Source organism: Marmota monax, unplaced genomic scaffold (genome assembly GCF_021218885.2).
Source record: "Marmota monax isolate L192 unplaced genomic scaffold, Marmota_monax_Labrador192_F-V1.1 WCK01_AAM20220418_F8-fsc00052, whole genome shotgun sequence".
Classification (NCBI taxonomy): domain Eukaryota; kingdom Metazoa; phylum Chordata; class Mammalia; order Rodentia; family Sciuridae; genus Marmota; species Marmota monax.
The window spans coordinates 5,245,808-5,261,321 of NW_026693473.1; the positions used below are offsets into that span (position 1 = coordinate 5,245,808).

At 40.0% G+C, this 15,514-nt stretch overlaps 1 protein-coding gene and 1 non-coding gene across 22 annotated transcripts in view; both read left to right on the top strand.

The window, feature by feature from the left end:
- The window catches only part of Kalrn (kalirin RhoGEF kinase), a 636,773-nt gene that overhangs the window by 154,112 nt on the left and 467,147 nt on the right, over window positions 1-15,514 (top strand). The window lies entirely within an intron of this gene.
- Window positions 10,368-10,497, top strand: LOC124101893 (small nucleolar RNA SNORA1). The gene has a single exon (XR_006854734.1). It is a non-coding gene; the product is annotated as a small nucleolar RNA SNORA1 (small nucleolar RNA).

A 15,514-nucleotide genomic window follows, 5' to 3' on the forward strand; every position in this document is an offset into this window, starting at 1 on the left:
TTGTGCTTTTTCCTAGGGTTTTGTGTTGAGAAGTACAATTTCATTCTCATGGTTAGACTGAGTTTTCTTCTAAGCCTTATTTATAGTTGTTGGGTTTACTGTGTTACATGAATTCCCAGAACTTTCCAGGACTGGAATGTTTTGCTTAGTGTACCAGCTGGTTTCAAATCAACACTTGAAATGGGTGAAGTATTTGCTGTTGTGTTTATAATTATTGATAGTCACTAGGATTGGAGTTACATAGAACTTTTCATTTTAATTTAAGTACTTGTTTGACTTTTTAAAGTCAATTTTAGTCACTTGGCTACATGAAGAAATCTGACTTCCTGTCCCACAACAAGATTGGCACTTGGGACTCTTGAAGAGATTGGCAGAATGTCTGCTGAGTTATTGGGCTGGAAAAGACTAACAGCAGTGAAATTCATGGGACTCAGCAGAGCATCACAAAAGCAAGTTTCGTTCTGTCCAGCACCACCACCCAAAGTGAGAAGTTGTGGGGGTGGTGGTGTCACCAGAGTCCACAACTCAGGGTCATGTGAGTCTGTGGTTCTCCACTATTCAGGCATCACTCCATTCTGGAAGGTCCCTCCAGTGACGGGGGACACAGAGTCTAAGACATCTTTCCTTCTAATCCTTGCCAGGACAGGATCATGGCAAGGGATGTGCAAGGTCCTAAATAGTCAGGTGGGTTTCAGAGGGTGATAATTGCAGGGCACAGAAGAAAACTGAGGCAGAAACCCAGTGATCTGGCTATCTGGGACTTCACAAAAACTCAGGACTGGGGCTTATCCCAGGCACAGCAAATGTTATATCTGAGACTGCACCAAACATAGCCAGGTCCCACCGCTGGAGAGAGAAGCTCTAGATGTGCCTTGACTAGAGTGACTTGGCTACTTGATGAGACACATCCATAGCTGAGAGGTTGTGTGTACAGGCTTTGGAATAGAATAGACCTGAATTTAAACCCTGACTTCATCCTTTCCTAGATCTGTGACTTTGGGTAAATTATTTGATTTCTCTAATCCTCAGTTTTTCATCTATTAAGTGTGGAAAATAGTATGTACCCCTGAGGGTAGGTGTGAGAATTAAACAACATAAGATACATAAAGCACTCTGGGAGCATGCACCTAGGCAGCAAGTTTTAATAAGTGGTAGCAATCATCCACCACAAAGTCCCACAAAGGCAGGAAGAACAAAACCACAGCTAGGCAGGGCTTAGGAAGGCAGGAGCTGAAATCTAGGGTCTTGTGATGCTTGATTTACAAAGCTTGTACTTCCTGAGGTCAGCTGCCCTCAAGGGAGCTGGTCCTTGGGTGTTTCTGCTGACTTCCCCAGCTGAGCTTCCACAAACAGGTTGACTACGAGGCTGGGTACAGGCTTTCTCCACAGTTAGGTGTCTTTAAGATGGAAAGTAGTGCTATTAAGTCAGCCTACATCCTGGCCATTCAGCTTCTTTTGCATTTTCCACTTTCAGGCTTGAGGGCCTGCCCTTTCTCCTGCAGCATAATTATCACACATTGTCTTTTAACACATATATAAGTAGAAACACAAAGATTCCTAAAATGGTAGGAAGGGGCTTTTCCTGAACTGGCATTCAAACTAATGGCTGGAAGGTTGAACATAAATTGCCTTGACCTTGAGCTTTCAAGCTGTGAAGTCTGGAGGGCTGCCTATTCCTTGGAAAGGGGATGGCCTTCACTTTAAGACAAGCAGGATGAATTATGAAAAGAAAGGGATGTCTTCAAGAAACTCAATTTTACAGGCCTTATACAAAAAGTTAATGGAAGGGCAGAGAACTGGACCAAAGCCAAAAGGAGGCAAGCTTGTGAACAGTAATGAGAGTGGAGGGTTTTGGCTCTCTGCTGGGGGAGGATGGTGTTTATAAAGGGAGATGGAGAAGGCCAGGATGCAGGCCTGTTCTCCTGCTTCCATGGTCTCCAGTCACAAGAATGTACTTCAAATTGGAAAATGAAAATAGAATATTAGATCTAGAGGCCAAGAAAGGTGAGGGGGCAGTAAAACCCCTAAATGACTATGAGTCATAGTCATGCTGGGCATGGTGGCCTACGCCTTTAATCCCAGAGGCTTGGGAGGTTGAGGCAGGAGGAGGTACCGAGCAACTCGGTGAGACTCTGTCTCTAAATAAAATACAAAATAGGGCTGGGGATGTGGTTCAGTGGTCAAGTGCCCCCTATGCATTATGTGTCACAGAGACGTCATCTGCATTGTCTCTCTGTGAGGTTGGTGTTATTAGCTTCCTTTTACATGTGTGTTTACAAAACAGAAAGAGTAAGTGTACTAGTTTCTTAGAGCTTTGGAAAATTAGAAGGTCAACTCTCCATCCATACTGCTCTGAGAGGGCTCTGCAGCCCTGGCCTGAAGGGATTTGCTGTGTGGTCATTGAGAAACCATTAAGAATCATGGAGATGGGACTGGAGCTGGGGCTCCGTGGTAGAGCACTTGCCTAGCATGCATGAGGGACTGGGTTTGGGTTTGATCTCCAGCACCACTTAAAAAAAACTAAACAAAATAAAGGTATTGTGTCTATCTACAACTAAAAACAAAAAAAAAAAAAAAGAAGAAGAATCAGAGATGGATGAAAGTCTAGAACTTGGAAAGACAAGAATGGTGGATTTGGGAAACTGTAGTCTTGGAAGCTTGATCTTATTAACTGGCAAAATTCTAGAATCCTAGCTTTTGCATTAACTGGTTGTGTAACCTTGGGCAAATCACACAACTCCTCTGGGCTTTAATTTGTTTAATTTTGTTTTGTTTTGGCATAGGAGATTGAAGCAAGAGTTTATCACTGAGCTATATCCCCAGTCTTTTTTATTTTTTGAGACAGGGTCTTGCTAAATTGCTGAGGCTGGTCTTGAACTTGTGATCATCCTATAAAATACGTGCTTAAATCATATAATTTTTAAGTTTTTTTCTAATGTATTCATCCTAGTAAGTTCCTTTAACATGTCCTGACAATTTATATTTTAGTTCTATCTCCATCAGATAAATCATTTTCACCCTTTACCAAACACCCCAGCCTTTCTTCAAAGGGCAGAGGCTTAAGAAGATGGAGTTTGGAGTAAAATAGTTGTAGGTTCAAATCTTACCTCTTATACATACAATCAGATGACCTTAAACAAATTCTGTAAACCTTTTGTACCTGTTTTCTTTTCTGTAAAAATGCTGAAATCTTTCACATAGTTCCATTTATTTTGCAGCATGGTTTTAGGGTTACATAAACTAATATGTATAAGACACTTAGCTCAGTGCCTAGGATTTAGCAAGCACCCTTATTTTATTGATTCTAAGATGTTTCCCCCCAATGCACACATTTTTCCATCTCTGAAATCAGGGTGCATCTTATAGTTTATGGTGTGTGGCAGTTTAATTGGCAGAAGTTTTTTTCTTTCTTAATGGCATGTAAACTAATGATGCATTTTACAACTCATTAAATATGGTATTTCCCCAGCGTGATTCTCACCCCTGAGGTTCTCACTTCTCCTCTGGGATGCTGCCTTCCCTAACTTCTTGCAGGCCATTATCTTTTCTTCAGCAAAGCAGAATTAGGGGATGGAACAGCTGGGGAGGGGACAGTCTCAGCCATCATTTTGTCTGGCTTGTTTATTTTACTGGTGTTGAAAATGCAGGCCAGAGAGTGAAAGAGAAATAAGAAAAGCCCCAAAGGAAACGTAGGTCTTTAGATTCTGTGTCCAAAGCTCTTTTCTACATCAACAGCACTGTTAGCATGGAACAATCTTTTAGCTATTGCTCAGTTGTTCTGTAGATGCCTGGGCCCTAGTTGAAGGGTGGACACTTTCAAATCTACATCTGGATTTTGAGAGAAAGATTTAATCTTAGAGCTCCAAAGCTGAAATGATAGATTGTTAACTATTCTTCCCATTTGCGTGTAGAATCATAGAATTTTTAGTTGAGGGAAGATTTTTTTTTTTTTTTTTTTTTTTTTTTGTACCAGGGATTGAACCTTTGGACACTTAACCACTGAGCCACATCCCCAGCCCTTTTTATATTTTATTTTGAGACAGGGTCTCACTAACTTGCTTAGGGCCTCACCTCGCTAAGTTGCTGAGGCTGATTTTGAACTTGTGATTCTCCTGCCTCAGCCTCCCAAGCCGCTGGGATTATAGGCATGTGCCACTGCAAACAGCAAGGGGGTGGGGGAGATTTTTTAATGTGGGAACTATAATGTTTTCACTTTTATAATTATCTGAATTTGTAAGGCATGTTCTCTGGAGGCAGTATATTTCCTCCCAGTTCTTGTGCCTACAATTTCAGGGGCTGACGGCATGTGGATGATTGTGTCTTAAATTGTGAATGGTTTCTGCAATTTGGCTGCTCCCAGGTTTGTACAGCTGAGACCCGTGACAAATCAGTCACACAGTCCAGATGCCTCATTGATTCATTCATTCACTCCATCACTTGGCACTTATTGGACACCTGCCATCTACCAACCACAAGCACACACATAACCTCAGCTAATTCTCACAATAGCGTTAGGAGGTGAGTTTACATGCATTTTACAGAAAGGAAAACTGAGTAATAGTAATGCTAAGTTCCTTTTTATGAGTTGGACATTGATGAATGTTTCAGGTGGAGGATAGGGTAGTGCATTCCAAACCAAGAGAGAACTTTGTTGCAATAAGAAAAAATGTTTAAAACAAGAATTGCAATATGAATTATTCTATGCAATGTGAACAAATAAAAAATAGCATGATCTATAGAAAAGAAACAGAATGTTCAATATGTACTTATTAGTGCTCAACATTAATTGTATCAGTCACTCTTAACTGAGTCAATAGGATTAAGGAAAAGTCCTTGTCTCATATATCATTAGAACTTCAGGTGTTGAAAATATCTAGTGGGTCTGCTCTTTTTCTGGCCTCTAAGTAGCTAATTTTCTCCTTTTTAGTCTTATTTTAGTGAATGGTCCTTTATAATTAAAAATCTATCTTTATTGGAGGCTTTACAACACACACACACACACACACACACACACACTCTGAGCTAATTCATAGTCATTTGTATATTTTTCTTTTCATACAGGGTCTTGTAAATTGCTGAGTATTGTCTCCAACTTGACCAGCCTCCTGAGTCACTGGGATCACAAACATACACCACTGTGCCTGGCTTATATCCAGAAATTTCTAAAACTCATTTTTTTTTTTTTTGCAAGGAGTGGGTACCAGGGACTGAACCCAGGGATGCTTAACCAGTAAGCCACATCACCAATGCTTTTTTATATTTTATTTAGAGACAGGATCTGACTGAGTTGCTTAGATCCTTGCTAAGTTGCTGAGTCTGGCTTTGAACTCACCGTCCTCCTGCCTCAGCCTCCCCAGTCACTGGGATTACAGGTGTGTGCCAATGCACCTGGCTTAAATTCATTTTTTTTATTGGCAGAAGTGTTCTTAATCAGGCTATTATGCAACCTTTTGAATGAGCAAAACAAGTGCAAACCTGTTTGCAAAGAGTTTCTTCCTCGAGGGAAATGCCCACCAGTCTTTGAGGATGTCTTGCCTTTCTGCAATTTGAGCTGCAGACTTCAAAAGCCAGTGGGCAGGTTGGCTCAGCTCAAGCATGGTAGCCTCATGTAAGACACTCAGCTTTTCATTGACCCTAGAGAGGGGCAGTATGAATAATCATATGTGCAAGTTTTCCATTTTTCTGTAGAAAACATTGAGTCTTTTAGCTTTGTGAAGAATTTTTTCCCGTGAGGGAACCTGAAGATTTCCCTTCTTGTCTAGGGTCCTCAGCCATCTAGCCCAGCTATCTCCCCAAGTAGCTGAGGCTCAAGGGTACTTACATGAGCCTTGGCAGTCAGTGATCAACAGTTCTGGTTCCCAATGGAAAGTTTGACCAGGTTTCAAAAGTTAATAATCAGACTTTTTGAAAAAAGATGTGAGGAGACAGAAGTCACTTGTTTTCTTCCCTAGACCTGTGTGCATAAAGCAAGGAAGGCCATGTCTTTGGCTCCCCTGGGTGGCAGATGTGTTTTGCGGACTCTGGGTCCTTGCTGGCTGAGCCCTCATTGATTGTAACATGGGCTGTGCTTTCATTCATTCAGTTCTTGGTTATGGGGAATGGAGTACATTCCAAGGGAAACCTTGACACTGACCCTGCCCTCAGGGAACTTAATCATTTGTAGTACATTTATCTATTTAACTCCATCCTGCCAATAGGATTTTCTACCATGATAGGCATGTTTCCTGTCTTAGCTGACCAATAATGATAACTACTAACCACATTTAGTGTAACTCATATGACTGAGGAAGGGAATTTTAAATTTAACTTGATTATTTAGAATTTCAATAGTCACATACAGCAAATAATGAAATAGATGGCAAAGCTGGAAGCTAGCATCAATCTATCCCAGCATCTTAATACACAGCATTGGTAGTGGTGTGCCTTCAAGCTATGTGGAGTGGAGCAGAGAATGCTTGACTGAGATGGGGTGACAGACTCATCATGTGACTTTGAGTCTTTTACTGACTCTAAGTTTCCTTTTCTGTAAGTAAGAAACTAGAAGCTTCATAAAGACTTCTACCTCCTGATACTTTAGGTTTGAGTCTGCTTTGTTGCATCCCTGTTGGGGTCTCCATGGAATTGGGCATATTTCATCCGAGCCCAATATACTGAGGGAAGGATGACTGTTGCCTTTCTTCAATTCACTGAGCCTGCTGGCATGGGATATTTGTAAGACATTCAGAGTTCTTCTGGATGAAGGTAGTGGGGGTGTTTTTGTCTGGGAAGCTAGGAAGATGTGAAGGGTGGAGGCCCAGCTTCTTCCTGGATGGTGCTCCATCACTGGGTGTGGTTATAGAGGTTTCAAGGATGCATTCAGTTTCAAGAGAGAAAGTGGCTGATGGAGATAGGACTCTACTGTGGTTGGCATTTTGTGAAGAATTAAAAGTATCTTCCCAGGTCTGGTTCTTCTGTGTGTTGTAGTGGGTATACTGAGACAATTACATGCATAGGTATTCAGGAGGTAACTTTGGTTATTTTGACACAGACCTCTCCCCACTTTGGGAACCACGTCCCCTGGGTTCCCCAAATGAGAACAGGAACATAGTCACACAATCATCTGGCATCCCGCCCCATACATACCAGGCAGACTAGTGCCTGCTAAGAGTTCAGGGTTGTGGTCGGAATATTTATGTCCTGTTACCTGAGACAGCAGGGATATGTAGGTTGGGGAAGGATGACCGGACTTCTCTGGCTGAAATCATGGACACAGGGGTCTACCTTCCCTGAGGTGGTGTGGAGGGTGAGAGGGCTTTAACCAGAGATTAAAAGCACAGGCATGCTTCAAGTTCATATGAGTATTCCACCCATAATTGCATCCACAAAAAGGCATTATAACTCATATCTTCCCTTTGTATAAGGCTTTGCAATTTGCAAACTGATTTCCCTAAGTTGATTTGAACCATAGCGAAGCAACTTTGAAATGTCCCTTTGAGGAAGTTTTAGGTGGAGAGGATGAGGAGGTTCCTCCAGGTTGCTAAGTTGATATGAGTTGAACCCCAGTCTTCTGACTTCAAGTCTGGCATTCCTTCTGCCACCCCCAAAGACCCAGGAGCTCCATGAAGGTCATAGTCAAGAAGTGCTGGGAGAGGGCATGTCACCAAGAGTTGTGAGTCCTTATCATAAGTGGATGAAGACTCCCAACAAACATCCAGCTAGAATGTGGAGCACGGTAGGATGTTAGGCTGTGAAACTGGGGTTACACCCCACCAGTGTGCTATTGAGGGGAAGTTGATGGTTGCCCTCTTCTAAGTCCATAGACCTGCCCACTTCCCTTGAGCCCACCCTGGGACAGGGGCAGGAGCCTCAGTCCCAGCTTGTTGAGTGGCAGCAACAGTACTGGGAGGAGGCTGCCTGCCCTTCTATTCTGTAGGTTGTCTCTATTAAGATTTGTTTCCTTTGCTGGGCAGAAATTTTTTAGTTTGATGTAATCCCATATGTCTACTTTTGCTTCTGTTTTCTCTACTTTGGAGCATTTCCGGAAAAGAGAAGTGCTTTAACATAGATTTGAATCGTGACTATTTCTTTTCTTTTCTTTTGTAACTTTATTTTATTTATTTAGATGTGGTGCTGAGGATTGAACCCAGGGCCTTGCACGTGCAAGGTGAGTGCTCTACCACTGAGCCATAACCCTAGCCCCATGGTGACTGTTTCTTGATGTGGTCTTCATCTACTTTTACAACATTATAATTTTAATATATTTTGACTGTAGAAATTTAGAAAATTATAGAAGAGTAGAAATAAGAAAATGAAGCATCCCCATAATCCCACAACATAGAAATGCATTATATATGTATGTTGGATCATACCAAATCAAAATTTTAAAACTTCTAAATGCAGCTGAGTCTCAGCAGTTTCGTTTGATTCAACCTAACGTACATGGTACAGGTATTATTTTTACTTAACATATTGTATTTCTCCATGAAATTAAAAAATTACTCAAGACAAAAATTTTAATTGCTGATTGTTATTCCATTTGTACCTATCTCAAGTTTATCTAACTATTGCCTTCTGTTGGATGTTTAGGCTGTTTGCAGTTTAGGGCCACAATAAAACATGCTGTATGAAATCTCTTATCTTCAAATATTGTCCTCATTTTCCCTTAGCTCTTTAGGATAGACATGGGGTGGGGAGGGAGATTACCAAGTCATTTGTTATACATAGTACTATGATTTCGATTCACATTACCGAATTTCTTTCTGGAAAGATTGTAGCCATTTTACTTGTCTTAACAGGAATGGGTAACTGAATCCTTGCCAGCATTGAGGATTATTACATTTTCAAAATCTTTGTAAATTTAATGGATTTTAAACAATCTCATGGTTTAGTTTACATTTCTTTGATTACTAGTTAGTTTGACTACTTTTTCTAATGTTTATTAGTCACTTCCTTCTTTTTTGAAATGCGTATTTCTATTCTTTGTTCTTCCAATAGGAATAATATTAATAGTGTATCATATTTCTTATAAATGTTTCCCAGCTTGTCATCCCCTCCCCTTTTTTATTGGTGCATTATAATTGTACATAATGGTGGGACTTTTGTTACATTTTCCACACATGAACACAATATAACAATATAACTTGCCCAATGTCATTCCTTACTATTCCCCCCAACATGGTTCTTTACTTCTGCTCTACTGATCTCCCTTCAATTTTCATGAGATTCCCCCTACCACCCACCACCTTGCTTTTTCTTTTTCCTCTCTAACTCCCTCATATGAGAGAAATCATACAACCCTTAACTTCTGAGTTTGGCTTATTTCACTTGACATAATCCTCTCGAGTGCCATCCCTTTTCCTACAGTGTCATTTGCCCTTTTAATTTTGTTCATAATCCGAGATAGAGTTTAAAATTTTGTATAGATAAAGCCCTAATATTTTCCTTTCTGTTTTCTTTTAAGGCCTTTGTGCCTAAAGAATGCTTTCTCATTCAGAGATCAGTTAAATACTCATTCATATTTTCTCTTAATTTTTTTTAATATGTCATTTTTAAGAATTGTTTTTCTTATCTAAGATTTATTTTGATGTGTTAAAAATTAACTTGCTTTTTTTCCAAATAGTTTTCCAGTAGTGTTTATTGAATACTTTATCTTCCCCTTATTGTTTTATGTTCTTCCTTTATTGTATATTAGATTTTAAAATATGCCAAATACATATTATGGCTATGTTTCAGGCTCCATTCATTTGTATGCTAATTCTTGTGTCAGTTCCACCTTTTAATAATTGTAGTTTAAAAATATATTTTAATATCTAGTAGGGCAAGCTCAACCCATTATTCATTTTTTATTTCAAAAAGATATGTAATTATTTCATCTGTTTATTCTTCTAGATAACAGACTAGTTCAAAATCACTTTGGCACATAGTAGGTACTTAGATATTCACTTAACACATATCTGCTATTATTGATAGCTTTTAATCCAAAATTGTGTTGATTTTATTTTATTTGAGTCTTGTTCAGTGACTTGCATTCCTGGAACAAACAAGAGTTGCATATATGGTAAATCTTTAAGTGATATTTAATGAAAAATGGAATTTCTTAATAGCTCATTTGGCTTTTGGTCCTTTTAGACAACTTCATCTGTGATAAATGGTAACCATTTTTATTTGCCACAAAATTGTATCACAGAGCAAACGAACAGCTGCATAACACAGTTGTCCTGAACTTTAAGTAAGCTTTCTTTTTAAATGATGTTTGCAGATGTTATCATAACTACAACTTAATTATTAAACTTTTAAGTGTGTGCTTTAGAAAGATCTTGCATATGAAAGATTAACATAAAAAGGAGGGAATTTGCTCTTTTCCAATTATTTCAACAAGAACGAAGAAAAGCCTCATTCTAAATGAGAATGCTCACTGTTGATCAGTGTCCAAAGTTGGTCAATGTGGCTAAACTGACACAGGTTCTGCATTTATCACAGTGTATGTATTGCAGTGGTGACAGTGAGACTGTAATATTTTGCTTAAGCTCATGAGTGAAAATATGTAATGAAAAAATGTTGACATTTGAATATTAGAAATAATTAAAGAAATACGTACTATCTGAAATTAAACTTCCAGGATCCTAAAGTCAATTACTTGAAGAAATAAGATCTCAAATATTTTAGATGGAGAATTGTGAAATACTCATCAGTATTTCCATAATTCAAGTGGAAATAGAAGCCCCCCCTCCCAAAAAAAAAAAGAACTGCGCAAGGCTGATGGGACAACTAGATTAAGCATCAGTTCTTTTAAAAAGGGGATCCTTACAGTGGACAGCCAAGGAATTATAATGGGAAATTTCCTTAAATAAAAATTTTTGACTTGATTAAAAGAAAAAAAATAAAGAAAAAGATTTTGACAAAAAAAAACATGAAAGAAACATTTACAAAATCAGTCATAATCCCACTTTCCAGAAACACTTACTGTGTACATGTATGTATGTGGTATTTATGTATGTATAAACAGACTGTTTTGGATAATTTCATATATTCTATTCTTAAATCCACTTTCCCCACTGAATTACATACCCTAAAATTTCCCAAGATAGTAGTTATTCTTTATTGGTATTATATTTAATGGCTGCTTTGAGTGGATATATCATGGTTTATTTAACCCATCCCTTGTGATTGAACACTGAGGTTGTTTCTAATTTTTCAGTAGTATAATGTTGATAAGTACCTTAACGCCCCATCTTCATGTTATTCTTATCATATGTGCTGTGCTTGAGCACATATGTACAGTTGTCCAGAGACAAAGCAACCTCACTGCTCCTTGATCATGATAAAGGATCCTTTCTTTTCAGAAAGCTGGGAAAAACCAAAGAAGACTAGGTATCCCAGACTCCTGAATCACCTGAATTTGTAGTCTCTATTTCCTTATGCCTCTGTGTCTAGTTCTGGGTATTGAAGGACAACTTAAGTTCTCTCACGTTTTTCCCTCTTTGAATCCATTCACTGACAGCCTGACAATTCAAGGTTAAGAAAGAAAAAGAGCCGCAGGGCATGGAATCTCCTTAAACTTGTTATTCTTTTGCCTTTCAGGCAGCTGTGGCCCTCCAGTGGGGCTCTGAGGTATGTTTAGAAGCAGATGTTGGAGCTACCTCATCTAGGTGGTGGCCCTGTTATCAGGATGTGATTTCAGTAGACGTGCTTTCCAGAAAACACCACCTGGACCTGTACATCTTTGTTTGAAACACACTCATAGAGGCAAGGGAACAGGATCTTGGAAAGAAGGAGTAAGGCCTGCTGCTACCAGCGGTAGCACATAGAGACTCGTGTTGGGGAAACATTGGCAGGAGATGCCCATGACCATAGTCATCTGGACACAGAAGGAGAGATGAGTGTCTAGTTGGCTGAATAGCTCAATGGTAGGCTTTCCTTGACCTCTGGGAAACTTGGCTTAGGAGAGTAGGAGTAGTAAGAAAGCTCACCAAACATCCCAGGTTGAATAGCAGAGGGAAACAATAAATAGCCAGAGTAACCACACAGATGGGTGTAAGCAGCATGGCTTACAGATGCATGGTGGGAAGGTGAGGGTGAAGTTCTTAGTGACATTTTTCTGAGTTCACTTAAATCCACTCACTTATTTATCCACTCATTCATTCACATAATCAGTACTTATTATGAAGCATCTACCCTGAGCAAGGCTTCATGTTGAAGATATCAAGATGAACAGGGGAAAGATAAGGAGCATTACATTTTCTTTGCATTAGCTGTGTGTCTGGTACCTACAAATAGATTTTTCTCCCTTAATCACCAACCACAGTCAGTGAAAAAGGTATTCTTATCTCACGTAGGAAACAGAGACCCAGAGAGGCTAAGAAAGATGTCCAGTGACATATGGATAATGAGTTCTGGAGTGGGGAGTCAGACTTAGTTCATCCCGAATCCAACACCTGCACTTGACTCAACACTGTGAGCTGCCTCTTAGAACGTGCCTCTCTTGGGAGAGCTCACCATCCCCTGCAGAAGATGGCTTGTTGAGCAAGTAGTCAAATAGTGTCCACATATGCCCTACTGTGGCTGCTGACTAGGAACACACAAGGAACCCAGGGCCTTGCACATGCTAGGCAAATGCTCTACTGCTAAGCTACCTCCTCAGCCCAAACAACCCCTTTCCTACCCTTTTATGACTCAGGCTCCAGGGAATCTTATTCAAAAAGTTTGCAGACCCTTCTACTGACTAACCCTGGCCAACCCAGGAGGGGTCCTGGGTCAAGTTGTCATCTTTCTGTTACCAGGGTTATTTTTAATTTGAAAGGCTTTCATGAAAGCCAGTCCAGTTTTTCTGTCCCCAATAATTCCATAATGAGGAAGAACCATCTCTGATAAAGCTTATCCTTAGGGTACAGGTTCTTGCATACAGCCTCATTCACCTCCCGCATGGTCCTCAGCTGTTTTTTTTTTTTTGTTTTTGTTGTTGTTGTTGTTGTTTAATCCAAGCTAAGGAACTAAAATAATTTCATTGTTTTTTTTTCCTCTGCCATTGAGCCCAGTCTTGGGTCCCAGCTGAACCAGGATGATCAGAATGTGGGCCATGAGGGAGGCAGGGCTGGTGATAGGATTTTGTAGTTAGAATCCAAGGAAAATGACAAGGTCTTGTTTTGACTTTCTTTACATCAATGGTTCTCCACAACCAAGGGAGCCATGCATGAATCCCTTTGAAAATCTTATGAAAACTAAATTTATACAGATTCTGTCTCAGAAAAATGGATACATATGACATATGGGCAATGATATCTGTCCAGTCTCCTGAGGTTCCTGGCCCTCCCCCACCACATATGTCATGAAGGCAGGGTTAGGAGGCCTGCCTCAGTTTATGAGGTGCTCCAGTAACATGTACCTTTGTCCCCTGGTGAGCAGAGGGGAGGGTTACCTAGGCTGATATCTCCTAGCTCCTCACTCTTTTCCATAATTCTGGAGAAAAATTCATGATATATTCAAGTCATGACTGGTTTCTTGTTTAGCATTTGACACTGTTATGGTTTTTCCTAAGGAAAAGGCAGGTATCAGATGTCAAACTTTTTCCTGATCATGGCCTCTTGCCATTTTATCTTAGATTCTGGTTATTCTAGCTCCATGGGGATGCTTTGGTGCTTATCTCTGGCAAACATTAACTCATGTATCTGTTACTCTGAGGAAGGTATAAGTCATGGGGAAAAATCCACTGTGTCTTGTCTGCTCTCCTCTGTTCCTTGAGACCCACCAGGTAGACCTCAGTACTCACCACTACCTTGTCCAATCCAGGACCTTGCTGATGATCCCATAATCCTTTGTATTTTCTTCTGTTACTGCTATTCACTCTTTGGGCATTTGGTTAATTATTATGTATTTGGAATTTTATGAATATCTCTTTTCCATATGTACTTGTATATTGTTTCTTACATAACATTGAAATTACATGTGGGGTATCTGTCCCCCAAACTAAAAGTCCCTTATAATCAGGAGCTCTATGTTGTTTATTTTTGTACCCACAGTGAATAGAACTTTTCTTGGCTCATAGAGATTTTCAACAAATAATTTTTAAAACTAAATTTTTTAAACTATTAAAAATTGCTTAAAACTTTAGGAATTGTTCCATGGCTAACCCATCCACCTCAGATACGGTTAAGCAGTTTATATAGAAACATGTATTGGGGGGATATATATATTTATATATTTATATCCATCCCCATGGGGTCTCATTTTCATGGGAGTTTCGTATTTGTGTGGGATGGAGTTATGTGCACAGACCTTTCTTTGTTGGTTACTGCAATTATTTGAAAATGATATCAAACCAACTTTTTTATTCTCTGCAATAATCTCTCATTGTCTGTGTCATTCAAGTGCTTCTTCTCATTTGTTTATTTCTCTATTAAATCTTAACACCTCTTTCTTCTCTCCCTTCTGCCTTCTCATTTGGTTCACATATCCCAGACAGCCTAGACAGCAGCCACTCTGAGTAGCAACTTTATGCTAGTTCAGGACCAAGGACAGCAACATATATATATATATCTTCGAAGGGTGGGAGGGTGCTTTAGTTTGCAAAGACTTGTTCAGTAATATCATCCTTGAGTGTGTCCCTTCTCACCTACAAGCTGTACCAACAGTTCTGTAATACTGGCTATTACTTTGACCCTGATTGTTCATGTCTGGCTGATATGTGCCAGCCTGTGCTTGGTATGTCCCTGTGGCACTGCTTTTTACCCCTGCCCATTGTATTGAGACTGGGGCGGGGATGTACAATTGGGGAATGAGAAATAGTGGGGGTTGGAACAGGGAGAAGCTCAAGGCTGAGGATTGGGACCGCTCTATGGAGTGCCCAAGAGCTTGAGCTGCACAGTCATTGTTGTGGGTTTTACTGCCACACACACCTGAATTGCAGGACATGGGGAAGAGAGAGAGAGAAAAGAGATGTGTTGGAGAGGTGCTGGGCTTTTTCATGTTTAGATGCCTTCCAGAGTTGCCTTCTATAAAGGCAGAACCCAAAGCCCACTCTTTAAATCAGCAATTTCCTCTTTATGACCTGATTAAATTAAATACTATGGATATTCATGCTGGGAGGGAGAGGAACTGCAAGTGAGGATTCCAAGGATCAAAGTTCCACAGTATACACCTTCTACCTATGAGCTCTTCTGTAACTCTCTCTAAATTATAATAGCAAATATATTGCTAATGTTCAGCTGGTGACCCACACGCATCACCGACAGGCTAATGTTTGAGGGCCCATCCGGGAGCAGTGGTCAATGGAACAAGAAAGACAATAAATCTACCACCAACACCAACATCTGTGAAGTATGAGCACTTTAAATAATCTGGTCAGTTAGAAAACAGTCGTCAGTTTTTTAAAAAAAGTGGTGGTGGGTGGAGAGAAGCAATTCTGAAGTGGCCATTTTATTGTATCTGCACTGCACCCAAGGATGTCAACTTTTCTGGGAAGGAAGGGGAGGGAGAGTGAGTGAGTGAGTGAGCCTGTGTGTATTGCAGTTGAGGTCTCAATTCAAGCTAATATTAAATC